Raw genomic sequence first — 17,923 nt, 5'->3', positions numbered from 1 at the left:
GGAGCAAAAGTTTAGTGCTGATTATGTTTAGTCTGCTTACATTAATAGCACAACAGATAGTGTACTTGCTTTAGATGCTGAAGGCTGTGGGTTCTGTAGGTATATGCATTGCTGATGCTGTATTGTGTTGTAAAGGGGTGGATGCTGCAGTCCTTTGGCAAAGATACCTAGTAACTATGAACCTGTTAACAGTTTGCTATCCATTCTCTATTGCGGTATTACTAGCTTTTCATTTTACTGCATGCAACAAAGGCAATTTATTCTTCAAGGGTAACGCGCACTTTATTTGTAGATTAAATAATGACAAAGTGTTTGCTAGCAGCAACCTCTATTAGTTACAAATTTCTTCAATGTGGATTTTACTACAGAGATTGTGTATTTTTTACTGATACTGGTGGACTTGAGTAGACGTTATGATGGAAATGTTCTGAATTGGGCAATTTTGTCATTGGTGGATGCTTTTTGTTTCTTTGTTTACTGGAACAATTTTCAAAACAATAAATTTAAAATGCCCTTTAACAACTGTACTGTATTGTACAAGGAATATAATGTAATACAGTCAGGAAGGTGTATCAAAGAGCATGTGTATGTTATGTTCGAGGGGCCTATGATTTTGAAGACAGCCCAGAGTTAATATTTGCAATTGGCAAAATGTATTTTCTCTGAAAGTGGGTTTCGTGCTGTTTCAATGCATGTGAGTTTCAAGGGCAGAGAAGTATTAATGTTAGTCTATTTTCATTGAGACTGCATTGCTTTAACAGATGTGTATTAGGGTTTGTGCTGTAAAATGCAAAATAAAACTTTCAAATGAAATCCTAAATCATCGCAGAAGTAAAGCAGTATGCACATTAGTGTTTATGGTAAATGGGGCAAAATAACCAAGGAATGGGACATTGGAATGGCTGGAGGCTCCATTTGACCATGATTTTGTGAGGGGGTAGCAAACTCGACAGCCCGTTGGAACTATACCTCTCAGTTGTCCATATTTTGCAGAATTAATAGATATTTGCTGCTTATTTTGGTTTGTTCTCAAAATTTGTGGTTTTCTAGCAAATCATTTAGGAATTAAGCCATTAAATGACAGACATTGAGTTTCAGATGTCATAATCTTCAGAAAAATGCATGCTAATGCAAGACTGTCTAAGTTTATACAAGAGCAATTTTTAGTAGTGTTTCTATGTTCCCCAATATATTTGGCCTTGTTCAGATTTCCTGCATTAAGAGGTTGAGAGGTACGTGCAAATCACTTTGTAGATTAGGAATATCCAAACATCTCAATTGTCCCCAATTCTGGCTCAAAATGTTGCTCTCCCTAATAATGCCTCCTCCAAAATGGCAATTTTGGAAGAAAATGTGGAGGGTTTACAATTATAACTGTAATGATCAGTTGTAGATTACCTTTATTTCAGAAATGCATGTGGATGCTCTTATTTTGTTAGCTGCTTCAAGTTAACTGTTAATATTAAAAGGTGTCCCTTTTTGACAGGTATTTTTGCATCACATTTTGGTCTGTTTTTCATAAAATTGTGGTTTCTGGCAAATTAGTGGCAAGTCATTAAAGACTGAAGTTAGAAAATAATGGCAGACATTTGAGTTTCAGATTTTATACCCTTCAGAAAATTTGTACTAATGCAAGATTTACCTGTTCTATTAAGTTAATAAGAGCAATATTTAAAAATTGGCCTTATTTTTGGGCCTGTGTCCCACTTCTAGTTCTATGTATGGCTTTGTCCAGATTTCTTGCTCTGAAGTTGAGAGGTAGGAGTGTCAGAGCCTTCAAATTATGACATACTTATTGCACCCCAGCCCCCATTGTAGTGGCTCGATGTGTCCAAGGAAGGCAAGAAGCAGTTATGCAGTAAGTGTGCAGAGTATTCCCCCATCCAAGGTAGATCACAAATATGACCGTGGCTTTTCATCTGTCCTTGATTTTGCAAAATGTTCTGGTTTTCTATCAGATTTTTATACTGTTGATTTATGCTTCTTATTATTCAGGAACTGCATGCTGTCAGTGTCCTGTTGCTCTGTTTAAGTAGCCATGGTTTAATGAACATCAGGTAAGTTTGTCGGAGATTGTAAGATGCAAGTAAGCTTTAGTAAGCTTGTCGGACATTGTAAGATGCAAGTAAGCTTTAGTAAGCATATTGTTAAAGAATTGCTAGCATTGAAAGCCTTTTCGTTGTTGCCATGCAGAGAATATTTACATAGCTAGATAATGTATAAGCCTTGGGTATTGAAATGCATATGACCGTATTTGTAATAAAAGGACAGGATTACAGTATTTTCAGAAGCTCATTACATTTTATTGGAGACCAGTGTCTTATAGCAGTGTCTGTGTGTTAGTACACTTGTAGTTGGGTTGCTTTAATGGTATATGGTAAATAAGCATTGCTACCTTACTTAAAGCTAAGCCCTGCAACAACTAGCTCCACAATGAAGTCAAAACACAATAGCTCTGGTGGGTAAATGTACTCTGTAGTAATAAAAAAAAGGCAAATGTTTGAAATGACTACAGCTTATGTGCAAACACAATAGGTAGTGATGAAACAATGCTCTGCTAAAAATGCTTTAATGCTCCACATTGCTGAGCTGCAATCACTAGCTACCAGGATTTCACCCACTTCAGATAAAGCACGGTGCCATTCAGTGCAACCTTCCCAGAACTAATTCAAGTCTGACCAGAATTATTTGGTGTGTGTATGAGGGAGGTAGCATACCCCTCAGCTGACCAGATTTTTGCCCCATATTCCTCTTAAAAAGGATTGAAGTTGCTAAATAATGAGACTGCATACTAACACAAATCCTGTTACTCTTGCAATTTTCTGAGAGCCATATTTATAATTTGTCCCTATTTATTTTAGGCTTTGTCAAGATTTCTTGCACTAAGGGTGAAGCCTTGAGGGGTGTGGTATCTTTGTAAGAGAGAGAGAAAGTGAAATGCCCAAGTTAGAGTTAGCAGGTGGAATTTTCAAGTGCATTTTCAAGGAACTGTGAGTTTTAAAGGAAGCAGTTCACTGCTGCTCATGCCAAGTCTATTTACAATGTGCAACCATTTTGTTTAGCAAATGGTATCTCTATTGTGGTATAAAGTTTTAAAGCTATGTTAGTAGCACCACAAGTAGAATACTTGCATCTTAATGTAAAGGCTTGAGGTTCTATTCCTACAGCATATACATTTGTATGCTGCAGTCCTCAGGATGTCCTCCTTTGGATGAGATGCCTAATAACTATGAACCTGTTTTTCAGCTTGTCATCCATTTTCTATTACAATATACCAGCTTACCATTTTTTCAATTTAACCTAGGCAATTTATTCTTTGCAGCAGGCACTGAATTTGTAGATGAAACACTGAAATATACAAGTGTTGCTGTCTAATACAACGGATATAATTCAATTATATATTATAATTAATACAATCAGGTAAATCAAATAACTTTTGCATGGCCCTAACGGTGTGCAAGGAGCCTATTGCTTGAAAACAGTTCAAAGGTAAATAACCCGCCACTGGCCAGATGCATTTTCTTTGAATGTGGGTTTCAATGCCGTTTCATTGAATGTGAGTTTCAAAAGGAGAGAAGCTTTAATGCCAAGTCTGTTTTCATTGCAAGACTATTGCTTTGTTTAGGTTTAGTAAATGTCTCAGTGTTTGGGCTATAATGTTTGAAATAAAAGTTGTAAATTTAAATCCAACTGCCTGTAATCATTGTAGAACTAAAGCATAACACAGTATGCACACAGATTTGAACAGTGTCTTCAGTAAATGGGGAGAAATAGCCAAGTAATGGGACACTGGAATGGCTGTGTGGGCGGGGCTTGGGTGGTTGGACTTGGGCGGGGCTGTGTTGGCAGGGGGCGGGGTAAGCTATGTGGGTGGGGCTCTGGGTTTGCACCCCCCTGCAAAAAATCCTGCGGGCTCCCTTGCTTGCTAGTTTATGCAGAGTGCCTCTAAGAAGGTCACAGTGTGACATCCCCTCTAAACAATATAATGATTCAATTTATATGGATTCTGAAGCACATCATGTGCCGAAATTGAAGATGCCAATGAGATTGTCTGGATTCTAAAGCACTCCACTTGCAGTAATCGGAGATGTCAATAACCCTGTCTGGACTGTGAAGCATACCATGTGTAGAAATTGAAGATACCAACAAGCTTGTCTGGACAGTGAAACATGCTATGTGCAGAAATCAAAGATGCCAATGAGATTGTCTGGAGTCTGAAGCATGCCAAGTGCAGAAATCAGAGATTAGAACAGAACCTTAGATGCACTCTACAGAATGGAGGGCACCAATGTGCTTGCTGCTAAAAGAGTTAATTCCAGTTTTGTCTCCATTGTTCAGAAAGATCAAAATTCTTGTTTTACCATTACCAGCTTTCATGACTCCATAATAAACAGCAAATGTCTCTCTTGCTTGAATTGGGTGAAACCATGTTATCAGAAAATATCAGAAATGCATTTTCAACATATTGTACAAATGTACTAAGATAATTTCATTACAATTACACTAAAACAATTATTTGAATTTTTGATTACCATGAAATTTTACAAATATGTCAACTATGTCCATGTCCATGTCTTGTGTCAATCTGTTATTTATGGAAAGAATGACTAAAGTGCTTAGTCTTTCATTTTTCATTCTGTTGGGAAGGTATGTTTTAAGTAAGCAATAATGCCTGACAGGATATGTTAATGTGTAATTAATGCCTACTCTGGGGTGTCATGAGGCCTGACACCACAGGCGGAAGGCCTCTATACCCCTGGAAGGGCATTAATTACACATTAACACACACCCTGGAGGGCATTATTGTGCTTAGATAATGGTCTGTCTGCAAATTTGTTAGATTTTACTTATTTATTTTTTAAGCCCTATATTTTTTCTTTTATATTTTTGATGCAAAATAGTTTCTCCACCTAATGTTTCAAACTTTCTGTAGTATATGTTAATGGTGTTGGAGGAAGCATTTCACATCAGGAATATATATAAAAAGTAATATACTACTTAAAAAAAATAAGTAAGTAAAACTACAATTTTACAGACAGCCCATTCTCTCATACACAGTCTCTTCTGCTTTCACACACACATACATATACACACACACAGTCGCCTCTGGTTTCATACTCGCATTCACTCACATAAGCATGACTCAACCTCTTAGCACAAAATGTCTGGACAAAGCCAAAAATTATGAGACAACATAGACCCAAAAATAAGGACAATTTTTAAATATTGCTCTTATAAACTTGAAAGTTGCTAGAATAAAAGGGCTTGTATTACAATACATTCTCTGAAATATATAAAGCCTGAAACACAAATGCCTGGCATTATTTAGTTAAGTCACTGCTCACTGATTTGTCACAAAACTTCAGAAAACAACATATATTATGAGAAACAGACAAAAAAATATGAGGTAAAAATCTGGACATTCTGCGCAAATTTGGACAGTTGAGAGATGCCTTGCTTCACATAATTCTTCTTTCAAGCTTCTTACAAGCTGAGCAGCACGAGAGTTGAAAATCTGAGGCCTGCAATGCCTTAGCGACACTACTTTTTTTTTTTTCTTAAGGATCATCTCAAAGATAAGATTAATGACAATGTGCTATCTAGTGCATATAAAAGGCTTGAAGTCTACAAGAAGAACTAGTTGTTGTTGCATGTCTTGTGTATTCAATTAAGACACTGATACACGAGATGGGTTCAATTCATTTATTGTACATAAACATATCAGGAGCTGTAACTGGAACAAATACTTTGAAATTCGTATGTTTACTGACTCACTCATTACTTCTGACACACTCACATGTGTATCCCCAGTCAAGCTTGCACTCACTCTGAATGACTATACAAAATGGCATTGATCTTAAACATGCTCAGTAACTTATAAGCACATGCTGACTGACTACAGTGGCTGACTAGGTACAATATACAAACTGATCTACATCCTCCCTCTTTAATTTGCTCGACATGTAAAACAGAAGAACAAAAACATATTCACAGCTAAACAATATGTCAACATCTTAATAAACAAAGCTGAGTTCAAGTCCAAGTTGCTGTGTATTTAGGATTCGGTCTGGGGTTTAGCAACAGGGACAGTATCTGGGGATTCTCTTACAAATGGAAGGGATTACAACAAAGTTATTTGAAGAAAACACACTTGTCCTTTTGAATTTGAGCAGGTGTAAAGTCATTCTGCGAACTATAGTCATTGGCACAGGCAATCTGCTGCTTCAATGGCTTTGAGACAGGTAACACATGTCTAAGATTCCTTCTGAAATCCATTCCTTCAGATTGTATGATGTAAGATCTCAGTTCTTCAAAATATTCTTCATGATTCCCACTCGGTCATATCCTTTAAATATTTGCATTCTCACAACTTCTCTTTGTAGCAATGGTCTAAGGGGTTTACTGGTCTTATCACGGCACAACTTTTGTGACTGACATCTTCTTGAAAGTCAAGCCTTGACCACTCTGTTGTTTTTTTATATTTGGTAGTAACAATTGTTTGCTTATTGGTAAAGGTGTTTTAGTCTGTCTGGACATTAATCTCTGAGCAGACAAGCCAAGTAAGTTATCTTGAGGAATGTTTCTGAGATTGAGTAAGTTAAAACTAAATAAAAACTTCAGCAAGGCTAGAACTTCCACTGAGTGACCTCTCAAACCTCTTGTATCAGAGGCACATCGAATAAATGCAAATCACCCTTATGAACATCAAGTGTTTCAGCTATACAGTGATTCTGAATGCCCATGACTTATTTTAAGTCGTTTCAATGGACAATTTCAGGGCAAGCCCTGAAATTGTTCATTGAAATGATTTAAAAAGAAATAAGTCATGGGCATTCAGAATCACCATATAGCTGAAACACCTGATGTTCATAAAAGGTCGATTGCATTTATCCCATGTGCCTCTGATACAAGAGGTTTGAGAGGTCACTCAATGGAAGTTCTAGCCTTGCTGGAGTTTTGATTTAGTTTTTACTGATTATTTTTTCTGTGTGACCTTCTCACTCTTTGTTTTAGATTGAGTAAGTTAAAGAAAACAGTTTTGTAACATCTCTCTTGAAGTTCTCCAGCAAGTGCTTTGCATGGATTCAGACACCTCGGCAGTGTGATATCCCCCTGTGAGACAGCTGGGTGTGGACATATGGCAGTTTGGCATTATGGCTACATTGACAAATGCCTGTGGACAATTCCCTGTGGGAATAGAACATCCCCCTGCACCCTAACTGTACGTGGCAGACACAAACCCCTATAGTGTTACACCTTGCACCCCCCCCAGAAGCCAACATGTGCCATTTTCAGTAGTACAAGTGGTTGTCACTGGATCCCAATGGGGCTTGAAAGTGGTACTGTGAAATCTGTGTACTATGGGCAAAGCCTTTATTAACACATCAGATAAAGTGATGTGTGCAGTACTTGGTGTGTACTAGAACCAAATATATTCACAACTTGTAGAAATGTGCTACAGCACATTGGAAATCCTGCACATTACTGTAATCACACTTATGTTGCAAGATGTGTTTTAGGCAATGCTCCCTTATAACAATAGCCTTCCTACATGGTGTCACAGGCATCCCCCTCAAAAGTGTCTCCTTTCAGTTGTCTATCAGGTTCTGTTCCTGTTATAGAACAGGCAAAAGGTCAGAAAGCTGTACTGTAGAGCATTCAAGTAATACTTTCAGTCGACGATGCCATGCCTCCACCTGGTTATTGTTCCGTTGGAAGTCCATGTCAGACACATCACACACATTCCAGAATTTCAGAGGGTTGGAGGATGGCAGACATTGGTGCGCTAAACAGCAGGATGCATATTTCCTTGGTCAGCCACACGCATAATTATGGTCCAGAAATATACCCACAGGCTTAGCACTGTCAAGTAAGGTAGCCACAATGTCCAGAAATGGAGGGACAACATCATCCACTCATAGGAATGCCAGTGCAATCAGCTTGCAGATGGCTATTGAGAATGCGGCATCCGTACCATACAAGGCCACAAGGTGGTGATGCTGGATTTGGCGCCAACTGATCTGTGCAAAATGGAATAGGCACCGCTTCAGAATACTCTTAGGGAATGCCTTTCAGCTGGCATGGATTGCTGCCTTCTCAAAATCAGTCATAATGTACTGTGGATTAAGGTGCATCCCTGATCTGCAGCCATACCCTTAAGTATGTCCACATATTGTTGTATGCAGGCTCTGATTTCCATATCATTAGACAATACACCAGGGGGGCAATTCATGCTGAGGTGGGGGTGCCAGTAGATCCATGTAAAGTATACAGCTGATGGCAAATATCAGCACATGTTGGGAAGGTGCCATCCCAGAGTATGATGTCTGATCTGTACAAATCCGATAGATTTTGTGTTGCAGTTAGCAGAACCAAGGAATCTTTCCCATCCATATATGACTGTCTGCATATGATAAAGCCACCACTATGGAGTGGGTACTGGCTGACATTAATATCTGCAAGTGTTGCCAGAGGTGTGGACAAAGATGGCCGTGCCCTCTGCCATACCATGGTGATGCTATGACGCAGGGTGGCATGGCAAGGCATCTCCTGTAGTACATTGTCATCTGCTGTGCCAAGGACACTCTGCATTACCAGACTAGACATGTCATTGCTGTTTACTGCCCTCTGCCATAGATCTGCTCACAGCACAGCACAGCTACCTGAGCAGTGGTTGCATCTGGTCCATGCTGGTGTGGCAGTGATTTATGCAGTTCTTCCTCCTCATCCTAGTAAACAGTGATAGCATGGCCCCTGCAGCCTTTATTCTCCACTCAACATATGTCCAGTAACATTTGGAGAGGACTTCCCACTCTCAGTGATACAGGTATCCCTCCACTACCAGCATTGGTTTGCCTCGTTGGCTGTGCACTGTCCAATATCTGTTGCCAAGCTGACCTGGGCTATACTTGTATACAGATTCCATCATGGCAACACTACTTGTGGTTGGCCTCTCAGCATCCATCACATCCAGTGTAGCAGGGAACAGTACGTTGATAGTACTTGAGTATTGGCCACTATCAGACTATGGTTATGCTGCAGTACACTGCCTTGTGTTGTACCCTTCTGAATAGGCACTGTCTGCCACAATGGCCCTTTGTAGCAGCATACACACTACCCTGCTCTTAATAACTTTCCTTCTAGGGATTCTCTATGTCCAATTCCCACAGCTGTGGAAATGACATCTGACTGTAGTCCTGTAGGTGTCTATCCAGCTTGTTTTTGCACCACTGGATCTGCATGTACTGCACAGGTCCCATTTAACTCCCAGCTATTGAAGCTGACCAGTCAGGGTATGGTGCACAGTCTCAGTTTCAGAGACAGACATTACTAATGGATGTTCCCCTCTGTAGGACCCTTTTCTGCCTACATGCCTCTGCATATGTGTGTACCCCATCTGCAACAACCATAGGATCATTTTGGCAACCCCCACATTACACACATGTTGCTTCAGTAGTGTACGATCAGCTGTTGACAGTGAGCTGGGTTTATACTCTTATGTGTCTGATACGTGCTTTCCCTCCCCCTATGTGCCAGTGTTCCCTCCTACAGTGGTTGCTTCTGTACTGTTAGTTAGGTAGTCATTAATTGCCAGGGTTGTCCTGCTTACACCTGCCACAGGTCAACCGTACATGTGATACCAGTAGGTTTGGCTATGGGCATATTATGTATAACAGGTAGTGCAGCAGTGATAACACTATTCTTTTAATGCACTTGGTATTACGGGGATATGTCTTACTTAGGAATGCCTGTTGTTGTCTGTATGTATGTATGTATGTATGTCTGGCTATTAATGCACTTGCTATTACGGGGATATGTCTTACTCAGAGATGCCTGTTGTTGTCTGTATGTATGTATGTCTGTCTATTAATGCACTTGGTATTATGGGGATATGTCTTACTTAGGAATGCCTGTTGTCTGTCTGTATGTATGTATGCCTGTCTATTAATGCACTTGGTATTATGTGGATATGTCTTACTCAAGGATACCTGTTGTTGTCTGTATGTCTGTCTGTCTATTAATGCACTTGGTATTACGGGGATATGTCTTACTCAGGGATGCCTGTTGTTGTTGTCTGTATGTATGTATGTCTGTCTATTAATGCACTTGGTATTACGGAGATATGTCTTACTCAGGGATGCCTGTTGTTGTCTGTATGTATGTATGTCTGTCTATTAATGCACTTGGTATTACGGGGATATGTCATACTCAGGAATGCCTGTTGTTGTCTGTATGTATGTATGTAGGTCTGTCTATTAATGCACTTGCTATTACTGGGATATGTCTTACTCAGGGATGCCTGTTGTCTGTATGTATGTCTGTCTGCCTATTAATGCACTTGGTATTACGGGATATGTCTTACTCAGGGATGCATGTTGTTGTCTGTATGTATGTATGTCTGTCTATTAATGCACTTGGTATTACAGGGATATGTCTTACTCATGGATGCTTGTTGTTCTCTATATGTATGTATGTATGTCTGTCTATTAATGCACTTGGTATTACGGGGATATGTGTTACTCAGGAATGCCTCTTGTTGTCTGTATGTATGTATTTCTGTCTTGCAGGAGAAACTGCTGTTGTGCTTCTGGCTTTCCGGTACTTGTGGATGACTGTTATTTTCATTTATTTAATTAGTTTACATAAATAAATAAATAAATAGATAGATAGATAGATAGATAGATAGATAGATAGATAGATAGATAGATATAGAAGTTAGACAATAATGACAGACAACTGAGTTTCAGACTTCATACCCTTCAGAAAAGTCAAGTTAATGCAAAACCTGTTATTCTATCCACTTTCTAAGTTTGTAAACCTGAATTTACAAATTGTCCCTCTTTTTGGGCCTTTCTCCCTCTTTTATTCATGGCTTTGTCCAGATGTCTTGTTCTAAGAGGTTGAAAGGTATGCACTAGGGAGGCTCTAACAGGGCACATTATTTCCATTGTGGGGATGTCTTGTGAATGTGCTTGTGCTACTGACAATGCGCATGTATGGCTGTATCTTGCAGCTGCAGCTTCTTTGGCTGTCCCCATCTTGCAGCTTCCCACTCCATGGTTTCCTGCAAGGGTTGTGTTTGGGGATTTCTGCATGTGTGCATTTAGCAGGTATGCTATTTTTTTTTCTTTTTTGTGTTGTTGGACCTGCTTACCTGACTTGTGCTGATGATCACTTGTCTAGCGCTGTTTCCACTGACAGGAAACAGGCAGCTTAGTTACATTAGGCATCTTCTCTATGTGGCAATTTAACCATCTATGTGCAATCCCACAACGTAGGTCTCTTTCGGCCACACCACTCTACAGTCTAGCGGTGCTGCAGCCTTCTGCTTTTGGAGTTGTAGCTCGCGGGCAATTGTCTTGCGATCTCTACACCAGAACTCACTTTGCACTCTGAACTGCACGTTCAGCTAAACTATTGGACTGTGGATTCTCAGGACTACTGGTAGTATAAACAAAGTCCCAAGACTCAGCAAATTTCTTAAACTGCTGACTTGTAAACTGTGCAACATTGTCAGACATGACTTTGTGCGGACTACCAAGGACAGAAACATGTCTCTTCAATTTTGTAATGACTGTTAGATGTCAAGTTAGGAAGTAAGTCAATTTCAAACCAATTTGAGTAAGAGTCCACTAGCACTAAATAATGGACCATTCCAATCGAAAATATCTGTGGCAACTGTCGACCATGGTAATTCAGGAATCTGGTGTAGCTGAAGTGGTTCCTTTTGTTGATGTGGTTTGGTGCTGTTGCAAATTGAACATGCTAGAGTTTCCTTCTCTACATCTTTGAACATAGAAGGCCAAAATGCAATGCCTCTTGCCCTTCTTTTGGTTGAATACCTCTTGCCCTTCTTTTGGTTGAATCAGTACCTGGATGACCATGATGCAAGATTTTGATATATTCCTGTTGTAATGCTTTAGGAATTATGACTTTTGGATATTTTATGATGATTCCATCTTCCATCATAAGCTCATCTCTGTAAGGAAAATACTGTTGAATGTCAAGTTGTAAACTGGTTTGTCGTGTTGGCCATCTTTAACTGATAATGTTTTTCATCTTCAGAAAAATTGAGTCTGAAGCTGTGTGATTTCTTAGTTCATCAAGCAGAGATGAAGAAAAAATTCTGACTTCCATGACTTCAAAGTCTGCTGTTTCATCTTAGTGCTACTTTCTCATTTTCCTGGTATTATAGGTTCATAGATTCATAGGCTAGTACTAGGCTATCATCCCTAGGGCCTATGCAAGCCCAGCCATAACAATTCCCTAGATATTTCTTCCCACAATATTTACTTCTCTGGACCCCTGTCTAGCAGGGCGACTGACATGATCCCCGGGGTGAATTTCCTATCTCCCATCCAATCATCAAGGTTCCTTTTGAAGAGGGCCAAGGAGGCACTCTGCTTGACATGTATGGGCAGTCTATTCCAGAGTATGGGGAGTCTCTGGGTCAGGAACCTATCCCTCCAGCATGTTTTGTTCATTGTGATGACAAGGTTTAGATCCCTGGAGCGTATGACTCTGAGGGATTGGGATTTCTTTAAGTGGAGCATGTCCAACAGCTCAGGGTTTGACATGGCCTTGTATGTTAAGCAGAGATCGCTTCTGAGTAGACGATATGCCACAGAGTATAGCTGGAGTTTTTTAGACGGTCAGCATATGGCATCTGCTTTAAGCCTGTGATTCTTTTAATGATGTATTTCTGTGGCCTTTCCAGCTGTTGCAGATGTCTTGTGAGGTACATACCAAATGGGGCATTATACTCTATAATGGGTCTAATGAGGGATGAGTACAGTGGGACAATGACCTCCTTTTTTCTGGATGAAAAGCCCTTAGTGATGAGGTGTGCCACATAGAAGGATTTCCTGACTGTCGTGGCGATGTGGTCATCGAAAGTGAGACCACTGTCCACCTGTATCCCTAAGTCTCTCATCACACTTTCAATGTTTAGTGTCCTGCCACCTATGTGGTAATTCATGGGTACATGTTTTTTTTCCAAAGGGGATAACTATACATTTTTTGGCATTAAGCTTGAGCCCATGGCTCTGGCACCAGGCATTAGTTTCTGTAAGACCCTTTTGTAGAATATCCACATCATTTGGGGATTCAGTAATGGCTCCCAGTTTGCAGTCATCTGTGAACTTTGTTAGCCAGAGTCCCTTAGTGTTGGCCTGTACTTCAGAGAAGTAGATGCCAAACAAGAGGGGTCCCAGGACTGAACCCTGAGGTACTCCACTTGTCACTTGTCTGGAGCTGGATTTGGAGTCAGCTACTTTTACAGTCTGGGTTCTGTCAGTAAGCCAGTTGGCAACCCATCAAGTGATGTAGGGATTTATGCCCAGCTTAGTAAGTTTATCTATGATTCCAGAGTGGGGGAGGGTGTTGAAGGCCTTGGCAAGATCCAGATAGGCTGTGTGGACTGCCTTACCCTCATCCACAGCTCTGGAGACTGATTCAAAGAAGTCAATCAGATTCAGGAGACAAGATCTGCCCTTCACAAGCCCAAACTGGGTGGGGACCAGTGTTTGAAGGTTGCCAATGCCTTTGTTTATAAGTTCCATGATAATGCGTTCCATGCCCTTGTAGATCAGGCTTGTCAGACTGATGGGACGGTAGTTCTCGGTATCCAAGGCGGATCCTCCCTTGTGGAGTGGGATAACTGTAGCTGTGCACCACTCAGTGGGCACAAAGCCTGAGGTGAGGCTATGATTAAACATGACACTTAGGTGAGGTGCCAGTTCATTTTGTAGTTCATGTAGTACACAGCCTGGGATGTCATCTGGTCCTATGGATGCTGTATTCTTAGCTTTGGAGAGTGCGGTTTCTACCTGTGTGGCCGTGATTATCTGAATTTGGCAATCTTTTGGTATTGAGATGGGCCCTTTGGGGGGGGTGAGGGGGGTGAAGTTGGCACTAAATCGATCTGCCAGGATATTGGCAATATCCTTGGGATGAGTATATTCAATGCCATTCTGTTGTAGCTCAGAGCAGATCTGAGCATTGCTATTTAGATTCCTGACATAACTATAGACTTCCTTGTGGTTGTCTTTGGAATCTTTGGCAATTTTATTTTCGTAACTAGCTTTTGAGGATTTTATGAGGGATCTCAGCTTCTTACTGAGGCTGGTGAGGGTGTTTTTTGCATCCTGGGATTTTCCTCTTTTCTGCAACAGTTTCTTCCTTCTGTTGTATAGTTTGTTTATAGCAGGGGACCACCAGATTGGCTTCCTTTTTTTGGAGAAGAGCATCTTGGTTCTATTTGGGATGGCACAATTCATGCACGAGTGGATGTGCTCGTACAGTGCCTTAGTGTAGGATTACAGTGCCTTAGTGCATGACAAAGCATCAGCAAGGTACAAGTGTTTGCCCTTTTTGTAAAAAATATTGAATTTATACTTTTGCAGTTTTAACATCATGCATTGCAATTTTTCTGGAGTGGTATGCATTGGCTTTTTCAAAATTCTCATTAATGATCAGTCTCTATTTGGATAGGTCTGCCATAAATATAATTACTGAACTTCAAACATGCGAACACTACTGCTAAAAGTTCCTTCTCCATTTGTGCATAATGCATCTCTGTTTGGATTAAAGTTCTTCACACATAGGCTACCTGTATGCCTTCTTGAAGACATGCTGCACCAGGTCTGCACTTTGAAGCATCACAATTAAGAGTTACAGGTTTGTGAACATCATAAAAATAAAAACAGAACAGCGGAGGGTCCACAATAAAGCTGAAGGACAGCTATATTTTCCAAAGTTTTATTACAAGTATTCACTCCACAGTACAGCACGTACACACATTAAAGCTCAACAACAAAAGTACATTTTCGTTTTGAAACTTCTTCAGATGTGGGCTGGTTAGTATACTACAGGTATTTAAACACTTTCCAATTAAAAAAAGGTCCAATCAAAACCTATCAATTAAGGTGACTAAACTTTTGAAAGACCATTAAAGAAAAAATGTATATGTTTAAAAACAATGTGTAAATAACGTATAAAAGTGTATAAAAATTATTAAACCTTCCAATATATATTAAACATGAACAAAGTTTAGTTATCAGTTCATTTAAACTGCTGGTGTTATAAAGTTGTAGAAAATAATACTAGTATAGGTTACTAAATCAAGACATTAATAAACGTGATTATATAATTATTATTAACTATTATTAAATAGTTGTAAGTTATTAAATAATCTTATTTTATTCAGATGTATTTATTTATTGTATTTTTTACTTGTATTGGAAATAATTCTTTATACTTGTCTTGGTTTCTTTTATAAGATTTTAAATAGGTGATAATTGTGAATGTTTTAGAATGCTTTTTCAAGTAATGTACTATATTTACCACAAGATGGTGGTATAATCACGTTTATTAATTTCCAAGGTTCTGTTTTTTTATTTTTATTAGTTTACTAGTATTTTGTGGAACTTTTGGCTCTTTTTTGGATTTATTTTGAACATCATAATATCTCAATGTTCAGCTTCAGAATATCAAATGATCTTTGGTGTTATTCCAACCAGGACCAATTTCCATTTTTGCGTGTCAGCTCACGTAATGGTGCAGAAAGCTCACTCAAGTCTGTGATGAACTTTTCTAAATAGTTGACCATACCTAGAAAATGTTGTAAGATGTGACATTCTCTAGAACTGGCATTTCTAGAATTGCAATTTGCTTAGATGGATCTGATTGTAAGCCAGAACTGGTAAACAAATGACGCACATAAGTAACCTCTTTCAGCTTGAATTTACATTTCTGAGGATTCAGTTTAAGATTTACTTCACTTGCATGGTCTAGAACTTTCCTGAGATTTCTATCATGTTCGTCTTCACCACTGCCTCCAACAATATTGTTGTCTACTATAATAGCAGATGGAAAACCAGAAAACAATGTGTTCCTTCGCACATTGAAAGACTTGACTGGCAGAGTTGATTCCAAATGGCATTCTCAAAAATCTGTATCTACCAAATGATGCACTGGATGAAGTTAACAATGAAGATTTACAATCCAGTGACATTTGCCAAAAAAATAACTTTTCCCATCTAAGACTGAAAAGACAGTAGAATTTGGCAAGAGTGGCTACCTCTTCTATTGTATGCATTGGATGATGAGGATGCTTAAGTGCTTTGTTTAAGTCATATTCAAATACCTGAGCTTTTTTATGAGCTACAACCATGGAGGATATCCATTCGGTCTGTTTCTCTACTGGAATAAGGATGTCTAAATGCACCATTTTGTCTAGTTCTGCTTTTACTTTACTCTGCTTTGCTGCTGTAATTGTCCGTGCTGGTCTGACAACTGGACTTACTTCATGGTTTAACTTCATAGAATACATGACTGGAAGTTTACCAAGCTCATCCTTGAAGAAATCATCATATTCACTAAAAATATTCTGTGCAAAACTATAGCTATTACTCATACTTGTATGGTAAACCTCTTTATTAAATTAAATCAGTCCCATTCTGTTTGTCTTTGAGGCCTAACAGTCACTGCATGTGTCTTTTGACTACATAAAACTACAAGTCATTGAATGGCATGAAAGGGCTACTGCACCATCAGTCTGAATCTCTTCACCACCATAAGCAACTAGTTTTTCACATTTTGCTGAATCAAGTTTCTCACCAGCTTTTACTCTAGCAAACTTTTGTGCTGACATAACATTGCACTTAGATTCAGTGTCTACTTTAAACTCTACAGGTTTCCCATTAATTTGTACAGTACAAAATATTTCACTCTTTGCTAATAACTGATAAGTCTACTGCATTAACTGTTTCATTAACCAGAGACACTGTCAACATAAAAAGTTTGCTCACAGCTCTCACAGTTTGTAACAGTCTCTGATTTACTCGCTTATTTGGATACTCTTTTTTAATATATCTGCAACACTTTAGACTTGCAAAGTCTTTTGAAATTATTCCACTTTTTACATTTGTGACATTGCTGACCTAAAGCTAAATACTTTTCCCATTTAGGTTCATGACTGTCTCCATAATTGCGACAGTTAGCAATGAGGTTGAGAGTGGCAATGCCCTTCAGTTTATATTTCTTTTTCATCTTAACTTTCTGCTGTACACTATCAACATTTATACTAGCAGATACTGCAAACATGCTTTTCTCATTCATGAGCATATTTGCAGGCTTTTCTATCATCTCATATATTTGGCAAATCTCTGTGGCTTTGCTCAATGTTAATTCACTATTGCAAAGCAAAATCTTTCTCACTGTATCATTATTAACACCACAAACAAGACAGTCTTTTATCAACTCATCTCTTAGATCACCAAATTTGCATGTTTTTGCTTTATTTCATAAGATGGTAATATATGTTGCAACAGTTTCACCAGGCTTTTGATTTCTTATGTCAAATTTATGCCTTTCCATTGTAATATTCATTTGAGGGTTACACATTTCTCTAAATTTACATTTTAAGCACTCGGGGTCTTCCCGCATTTCAGCCTGTATCACAGTATGGCAGTTTTCCCCCTTCCCTGCATACACAGCAGGTGCATACAGAAATGAACGTTCTTGCTCAATGGCTTCGGAGCCAGCTAAATTGAGAAGTATAAATGCTTCTGTACGTGTGTCTTTATCAGAAAATGCAGCCTGTATGAAAATATCATATTCTTACCCAAACCCTCGCCAATTCTTAACAATATTATTATCAAACACCAGTGGTTCAGGTCTGAAAAATCCCTCTGCCATAACAACAAATTGCTTTTAAACATAAGTATAGACCTGGTACTTGTAATTTTTCTGAAATGCACAACAGTCTCTCCAAAAGTGCTTTATTTTAACACTGAAAATGACAATTCGAAAAGTCTTAGTTACTGCGAAAAAGTCATACATTGTGAAAAAATTCGAACATTTTAGCCTTTTTGAACATTTTAAATACTTCAGGGACTATTTCAAACACTTTAATCATTAT

The sequence above is a fragment of the Protopterus annectens genome, chromosome 1.part1 (genome assembly GCF_019279795.1).
Source record: "Protopterus annectens isolate FY-2018-M chromosome 1.part1, PAN1.0, whole genome shotgun sequence".
NCBI lineage: Eukaryota > Metazoa > Chordata > Ceratodontiformes > Protopteridae > Protopterus > Protopterus annectens.
Note: the sequence above shows the minus strand (reverse complement) of the source record.